The sequence below is a fragment of the Eimeria acervulina genome, genomic scaffold (assembly GCF_000499425.1).
Source record: "Eimeria acervulina Houghton genomic scaffold, Eah_scaff466, whole genome shotgun sequence".
Lineage (NCBI taxonomy): Eukaryota > Apicomplexa > Conoidasida > Eucoccidiorida > Eimeriidae > Eimeria > Eimeria acervulina.
The window spans coordinates 1-8,929 of NW_013547318.1; positions in this window are offsets into that span (position 1 = coordinate 1).

Sequence of the window (8,929 nt, forward strand, 5' to 3'; positions counted from 1 at the left end):
CCTGCACCCGACGCACCTCCTCTTCCTAAAGATCTCCACGCAGCCCTTCAGGGCAGAATATAGTCTATCCCAGTAAACAACGCCCAGTAACCACAACATACATATTCCGACCCACGCCTCAAACCCGCCACTTCACCACTGGAATACCGAAAGACGTCGGATCATCAATTTTGCAAAGGACAATTGGCGGCAGAGTGAGTGACGGCGCCGTCGTCAACGCAGGTGGGCAGCCACGCTCACACTACGAGCCTCTGCAGCTATAAGAAAAATGGTTGTTACGAACATCCCAGAAGCTAGCGTCAACGGGCTCCCAGAAGCTAGCGTCAACGGGCAAAGGCGAATACGCAGGTAGTACCCCCGCGCACGAAATGCTGAATCCGCACGCCATGGCAATCAACGCTGCCAACCGAATGCGCCACGCCCCCCCCAACCTCCCAGCACAATCTGCAAGTGCAGGATGCCCGGCTCTGCGCGCGCCATAGAGAAGCAATTTGATGATCTAACAACACTGAACATTTAGGGGACTAGAAAAACGGACACAACTGCGGTCCGAATAACAGAGGAGCCAAACTGCAAAGAGCGAAACCGTGGTGGCGCGTGCACCGTCTGCACACGAAACGAACGTCAATATCACGCGCCTTTCATTATTGGTTCATTTCATTATTGGTTCATGCCGCACTCCAATACATGTAGATCGGCGGCTGTCTCGCCAGACCGATGAGGCTTGGCATTTACGGTCGAGATACTTCGCATGGAAGAAGCGGACCTTCTGCGGGTCAGGCTTGCCTGTAAGCATGCACTTGGCATACGTTTGAAGACAAAAGAAACAATGGATAAACATGTGGGGAAACGCCACACCTGGCCTCAACCTCTGTGAGTTTCTGCCAGCGCAGTTAGCAGCTGAGCAATTGCATAACTCATCATCGCACAGTAGAGAAAGCTGGTTGTTTGTCAAAACCAACAAAGTCCGCAAATGATTTAGCTGACTGAACTGAGACCAAAACACAGGACAGCGAACCATTCAATGTCACTTGGAGCAAATCGTCAAGGCCCGACCTCCCCATTCTATGTGGGTTGGCCATTTATTGCGGCACTCAATGCTGCGGGATCCACGGGTGTGTAAAGGTTGCATCTCAGGGAGACCGCCTTCACCAGAACCAGAACCTCTGTAGCCTGGGCTTCGTCACATCGAGTCTGGATTGCATCGAGTTTTGCGCTCCCAGTAGACTTCAACTGTGAGAAAACTGGCCCCTAACCAAGGCGCGCAGCAAAGTCCGATTCGAAGTCGATATTCACTCAATGCTTGCAGTGGTGTGTTGTGGAGGGCAGCACAGTGCAGAGCTTCTCTGCTGCTAGTAACCAAGCAGTGCGTTCGCCGATGCGTGCATGTGGCTGCGCACGCAATGCGGAAGCATACCTTACTTTGCATAAAACATCTATGCAAAGAAGTAGCCCCGACCAGTGCCAGCAAAATCAAGAAGCCCTTGCAAGAGGCGTTGACTTTTACACTGTTGCATTACGTTCGGCCGAAATATCACGCACTTGTGGGAAATAATGGATTACTTGGAATAGGATCGTCATTGCTTCGAGCCTACTCAGGTCTGTCATCAATGGCGCAATACCATGTGCGGGGAATACCCATTCTGAACGTTAAATAAATCTCGTCTAGATAGATACAGCTGATTTATCGCTCGCCGCCCCAGCGGCACTCAACCATATGCAGATTAGCCAGGGCCGAAACTGCCCGTGAAAATGCATACGCTTTGTACCCGTGTTGGGAAAGTTGAAAAGCGAGTGCACCACCAGGTTCAACGCACACAGCCATCGAAGATAGTAAGCCTCAGCATGCAACTAAAGCTTCTCCATGATGTCACAAGTAGATGCGCTATAATAGTGTTCCGATAGCTGCCTGTTTACAATAACAATCCGCTGAGTGTGATTGTCGCCCTTCGACAGCAACGAGTTCGTTCGCTGGTTCCTCGCCAGTAGCCAAGGCCGTGCCGACGGTTATCAGCAGGCAAAAATTACAGGGGCAACATCGTTAAACATTGGATATACGCATGCGATAACTGCAAGCAATCTTGCAATTAGGAGCATGGCCAGGCTTTCGTTCGCTACTCCAACAATGATACACCCGTCAGACCTCCGCGCACTTGCTTCTTCTGCAGGCGAAGTGGTGATTTGTGTAGGACATAAAGCTCCGACGACAAAAAAACCATGCTGCGGCGCAAAAACATTCAAAAATCACTGTTAAGCGTACTCTCTTTGTCATTTGGTTCACACTGTCGTGCATAGGCATTGCTATACAGAACGCGCCCCTTTGGAGTAGTAGCGTAGAAGTCGGCAGGAGAGACGTACCAGCTGTATGGACAACTGGCATCTAGCAGTCTGTTTCAAGCACGGTATCAATGAAGCAGTTGGGTGAAGGCGTCATAACCCATATGCTCGGCAGTGTTAGACACAAAAATACCTACGCCTCAAGCGCTGACGCTTGTTAGTAGTGCGGCAGTGCTGACTCTGTAGCATCGTCCCCAGGCGTGCAGAACTACGTAGGAATAGCATTTTATAACCAACTAAGATTCGCCTTGCTGAAGCAAGTCTGTTTCAAATGGCCAGACAAAATCTTCATACGACCGCAGTCCAACAGTACCTGTATGCACGCCTTTCACTCAACACTGTATCAAAGACATTTCGTGAGGCCTAATCCGCATTAGGCCCTCAGATTTGTTCAAGTTGCCCGTCGACAGTACGCAAGCACTTGTGCATTTCCGAGCGAAGCTAAGCAGAAGGCGAGGCTTCAGCGTACGCGCTGTCATTGGTGTATTTTTCACGTACAGGGAACCAGACACAACTACGATTGCACGCAGCAAATAAACAAAAAAAACAGCTCCAGCTATTCAGACGGTTAAAACGTTCCCCACGCATGAGCTGCTACACACTTCCTGCAGGTGAGCACTGGAACGCGCGGCATCTCCAGCTGTCCGCCCCTACCCATTGCTGGTCCATAATAAAAACTTGCCTTGCCAGAAACTCCTCCATAGTCAGTAAGTCGTGGCGCGTAACGACAAATAAAAGGACGATGCCTCCAGATGAGCCAAATTGTGCTGCTGGTTTTCGCTGAGGTCAAACTGGGGACAAGCTAGCAACAAATACACTCACAGCGATCCTCCATATTAGGAAAGACTGCCAAGCTTAGCAAAACTAAAGCGACCCCGAACCTGCATCAATATCTTCACTGATCACCTACCCACTGGCACCCACAACAAGCTTCAACACTGCAGATCTGATGAGCACTATGTTTCCAGACGTCACATAGCAGATTTTGCAAGGGAAATATGATATGTGGTGCCTTCCAACATGGGACAACTGCTTCAACGGACCAAGCGGCAGTGCAGTATGCACAGTTTTCGCAATTCTCACTTAACAAATCGTAAGACCTTCCGTGCTATGGGGAAGCGAGGGCTTAGTCCACTACGGTTGGATTCTTCGCAACATGGGGTAGACTAAAAGTATTTAGCGTTGCGTGCCGGGAAAACATTGTTTGTCCGCATGGGCTAGGCAGGCAGGGCCCACCAGACCTACCGACTTACAGCATCCTGCGGCAACGCAACACAATAGAGAAAGCATTTTTTCAGCAGGTTTCCTCCTGGAGTAGCCTGCCGGTTACTAAAGCAATGCGGAAGACAAGATACTTCAAAATCGGCACAGAACCTTACTATCTGCAAATTCGTCGGAAATACTGCCTGCGTGCAGCACTGTTACGTACAAACGCCATATATCTCGCGGCTATATGCAGCCCTTTCGGGGTGGAGGACGGCTAAATCACCTGTTGTGGAACCTACCACCTGACAGTTATAGTGGAGTACCGCCAACTGGCTGAAAGGTAGCCTGCAGAGGCTGTGCTGAGCACTCGTCACCACTTTCTCCAGATAAGTAGACCCGTAAGCGGCAAGTAACTTGTGGTTCCACACCTGCCCAGCAAGCCTGCAATGCGCCCTCAGCTCATCCACATTACACACGACATGCACTCCTCCACCAGATGGAGCTACCTGCTGGATGAACAACTGTGCTTCTCTCCTTGCGCAAAGTACAGGAGGCCCATAAAGATAAAATTCCCCACCCTCTCTTAAAGCAGTTGAAGGCGCCAAATCCGTTGGCGTGCGCCTGCCATGCATAGCTACTGGCTGCTCGAAAGCCCCATATTTTGGCACTTTTCTCACTCACGTCTCAGTTAATCAGCCACCTACTGTGCTTCTCGTATGCCTTTGAGCAAGCAACGAACCTCACGTGATGAACGAAATGGTTCGATGGAACAACGAATCTGCAAGAAAAGCTGTCTTTCTAGGCAATAATCTCCACGTCCCCGTGTAAAGGTTAACAAGACCCTTCCTCACGTACTTCCTGTTCATGGTTAAGCTTTGTATGGGCCAGCACCCATTCAGTGTTCCAGCATACTGTGTAGGCGTCCCCTGCCTTCCAGTACTACACTTGGAGTGCTGGTACCCGCTACTTTGACATGCGCTGCCCTTTACCGTACGCAGTTGTACTGAGCTCATGGCGTACTGGCTTGAGTTGAATGCAACCAAAGAAGACCTCAACGCTGCCTACCACTGTGGGAGCAGGTAGCAGCTGCTCACCCCTACAATAATACTGCAACCATTCTGGAGCCCTCCTACCAGGCTTCCTAAGCCTGAAACCACTTTTCCAGTGTCAGCCCACCACCGCCCAGGATCGGGCAAACACTGCGCCGTTGTGAGCAATCTTCTACTTACTGGCTGGCACTCAATGCAAACTGCTCACGTATGCAGGGGGCTATGAGGGAGATGCACGGCTACAATTTAGCATGGACAGCTTGTAGAAGTCAACGTCTGCAACCCGCTTATGTGATAGTGTACTGACGCATGCCCTTTTTTGAATATTTACAAGTGATGAAAACTAGACACCGACGACACCGAAATGGTAGAGACGCATACCTCGCTTGAGGAAACTTTCCTATTCATCTACAGATTCTAGGTGGGCTACGTGAAGCCGCACACCGACGCCAGTCGTGACTGCGCATCTACAACAAGGCGGAATCGGCTTCGCGCCTTCACCCCTTAAGCATGGAGTTTGGTGGGGCTGCCTTGGCCACCATGAGTTTCCCCGGCATTTAGGACCAGTTGACGGCAACCATCCGGCTGCGCTGACACTATCTAAGGCAATTAAAGATTCTCTAGCGTGGAGGCCCTCTATTACATACGAAGCATAGCTTACCATCATCGTTTTCAGGTCGTTAGCAAGCAGCCTCAGACAAGTAGCAAGACTCGGGACTACTTAAGGACAATACTACTCACAGGCTTTCCGCACAGCAATCTTAAGCTTAAGATGCTTCAGGGAATACCCAGTGTCAGAAGAGCCGATGAAACATGTACTATTTGGACGGAAAGACGTAACCCGTGATAATTTGCCGCTGACGGTGAGTCAGAGCTGCTTCACAGCGCCTAGAAAAGTGCTACAAATTGGACTATTGAACTCTCACAATCTGCGGACGTATTGAATGCCAGTGTTTGTGTTGATCGGATGCGTTGGAAACAAGCGCTAGGCCACACTCACCTGGATGATCGTTCGGCAACACACTCACATCCTGCGATGAAGACGGCGGAGCCTCTTCATTTGCCCTGAAAGCAAGGCCGACCGCCCGTCTATCCGAAGAGGGCCGGGAGCCTCATTTCTTATGCTCCTCCATGACGAAAGCGGTCCGATCCAGAATATGACGCAGAGCATCGCGGTGGAGTGCGCTGTGAAAAACGTTTTCTTGTACTCACGGTGGTCGGCGTGAAAGAAAGCAAAACTATTTCCTGCACTGTAGCACCAAGCCCTTTGCCCGCAAAAAGGATGTGGAGCATACCGCTGCGTCGGAACTTCTTCGCGTTACTGGATGCGATGAACAAGTAACGCCCAGCGCGAGTATTCAAGCTTGTGGCCCGAACAAGTACCAAGGCTCTGCAGGAAACCGCATTCCTGGGACCTCACGCCCTTCTTCAGCAGCTCCCGTCGTGAATTTACAAATATTCCTAGCCAAAGCAGGCATTCACACGTGGAAACAAACTTTTGAAAGTACGAATAGGACAAATATTTGTTGTGTGCGAGCTTGAATGGACTTGGCAGACTCACGATATAAATAGGTATACTGCTCAAGCACATGTATACTAAAACAGTAAATGATATTTCTGGTTCTTGAGGTATTCTTTCATGAATGAAATTCATATTGTTTTGGGGAAAGGTGCATGAATGCAGCATCTCAAAAAGAAAAAGCCAAGAGGTAAAAGGAAATAGCAAGACCATGGCTGTACTGCACGCACAAGCTGCGTTGTTTTGCCTGAGGCGACGAATTCTTCCCATTTGCTGTCCAACGCAAAAACCTGCAGCGAGCACCATGGCCGACCGCATACCACTTTGGAAAATGCTGGAGAACGACGAACTCCTGTGAAAAAGAATCGTGTGTCCTTCGCCATACTCGCTGCAACAGGCACCCTCTGTGGGCAGCAAATATGTGGGCAAGACAGCACGTAGAACTAGTTTTTCTTCGCCTTGTACCGGCACAAAAGGAAGCCAAAGCCTTTATCGCTGAGCCGGTGCTGTCATTTTGCATTAAAACAGGCAAAATGATGTACAGAATTGCAACAACGCGTAGGGCTTCACTATGGGTGTGTCTTCGGCAGAATCCCTGGCTATGAATCCCCGAATATCCCCATTTCGACTCACCCACGACTGTATGGAAAGAAGCAATACGGAAAACATGTTGTGTGGCAATGCGCACTTAATTGCCACTCTCCTTCGTGCGCATACGAAGCTAAGTACCGCGGTCGAAGAAGGGACGGCAGGAGATTTGTTCCTGTATCTTTAAATGTCGAATGGCTCGTAATGTACTAAGTTGCATCCGTAGATTCTGAAGGAAAGCAGGACTCACCATCCACTGGGGAAAAAACCGGCACACAGTCCACGCCGTTATCAATTTGCAGCCAACGTAGGTTTGATGTAAATGAACAACACCTACGTTGCATATGGTTGAAGAAAATTCTAGAACGCACTCTCTGCGCAGCGGTAATAACTTGTAGGCGTTAAGTGCAGACGAGTGCGCAGTCGATTCGCGTAGATCTCTTCTAGTGCCTCCGAAAGCGTGGTACGATGGGAACCTCACTGGCTGGTCACATCAGCCGAAGCCGAGAAGAATCAAGTAAAGGGGCCCACTCAGGTGAAGCACTGAAGCTGTCTCCGAAAGTAGGACAATCCCCGTGACCTACTATCTAGAGCGCAAGACGCACTAGACACTCGCAAGCAAAATACATGTTTTTGCAGTGTAAAGGTCTCAAATCCTTACTCTGTGTAGTTCTACGCAGCAGCCTGGTGGGATCGGCAGTGGTCTGCCTCTTGCACAACGCACATGCTTCATCTTTAAACGCAATAGGACCGTTAGCCCTCCATGCAAAATGAACTTTAGTTGAGCAGCACGCGGCACCGTGGTTTAGATATTTGCAAAGAACAATAATGCCTCTAGTTGCCGGCAGGAACCCTGCGCCACCAAGGGAATGACAAAATGCCATATTCCATCCCTAGAACATGCCAATAAAAGTCTCCTTCATCGGGCGCTTCCCCTCACTTGCTGAAAATACGGAGCCAAGTTCTGACTTGTACAGTGCAGTGAGCGTTGAGGGTGCTGATCGTGCATTCAAGTGAATCCCGCTGGCTGGTCTCCTTGTGGAGGCACGGGGCAGGCACATCACGTACATCCTGATAAGCCGCTTCTACTCGAGCGCTGCAAAGGTGACTCATCCTCCTTAAAACATGAGAGCCAATGCAGCGGCCGCACCTCCCAAATTTCATACGTCGGCTTACTCTCTAGTGAGCAATCCGGGATTCGTTCTGCACCTCAAGTTTTGCTAGGACTGCGGATAATCGTCAATAACTAGTATTCAGGTGGTCTATGAATTGTTCGTTTGCCTGTTCCAGACGTACTGCCTGGCAATGGAGAAAGCACGTGCTCCTAGCAGGGCCTCATCCCTGGCAGCCGACAGCGGTCCCAGACAAGGGCGCTTCGGAAAAGAACAGAAAAAGGACGAATCCTGCAGACTAGTTGTTGCGCTCACCAACTACATTGATTGCAGCCGACGAGCAAAAAGGATGAAACAAAAAGACGTTAGAAACGCTCACTTTCATAGTACCGATAAGGGTTAATTATCCTCGCTTGGCAACTGCGGCGGCAAAACAGGCCACCACTACGCGTGCCGCAGGAGGCAGAAGCATCAGTTTGGTTGCGTTGTACCAGCGCGCTCTACGTCTCAGAGAACGACCGCATGCTGCCACGGTTTGACGCTCACTACCTAGCGTGCACGCATTCCTCTAATACCCTCACTTTTTTTCACACACGAGCGCTAGTCCCAGCGGAGATGAGATCTGCAATGGCTAGAACAAAAACAGAGGCAGAGTCAGTCCTACGCAAGACTCACTGCCTGGGGTCACCACACAACCTTCTCGAGTGCCTATCATCGATGCAGTCAAACGAGATGCAGGCGATGCACTTCTAGGCAGAAAACCTACCCTAGGCAGCTTACAAGCTAGTGTTGGGCAGGCAAAAAATCACAGAGTATGTCCCAGTCAGCGTGCCTTAATAAGCACTCACTACTCCTGCGTGAGCTGCATGGTGTGCGACAGACAGATCGGCTCAAGCCTACGTGTATGCAAGCGCACATCCTAGGAAGGGCATCAAGAACCGTCTTAGTTGCAATGCAAATAAAGCACTGGACATAGCAACGTAGTTTTCATGTAGTCACGCTGCATGCACAATGCTGCCAGCTGTAATGCCCGTTGGAAAATCTGGCCACCAACATAAGGAGGACCCACATCGGGAGGAAATCGTGCTGAAAAAACTCACCATCTAAATAACAACCAG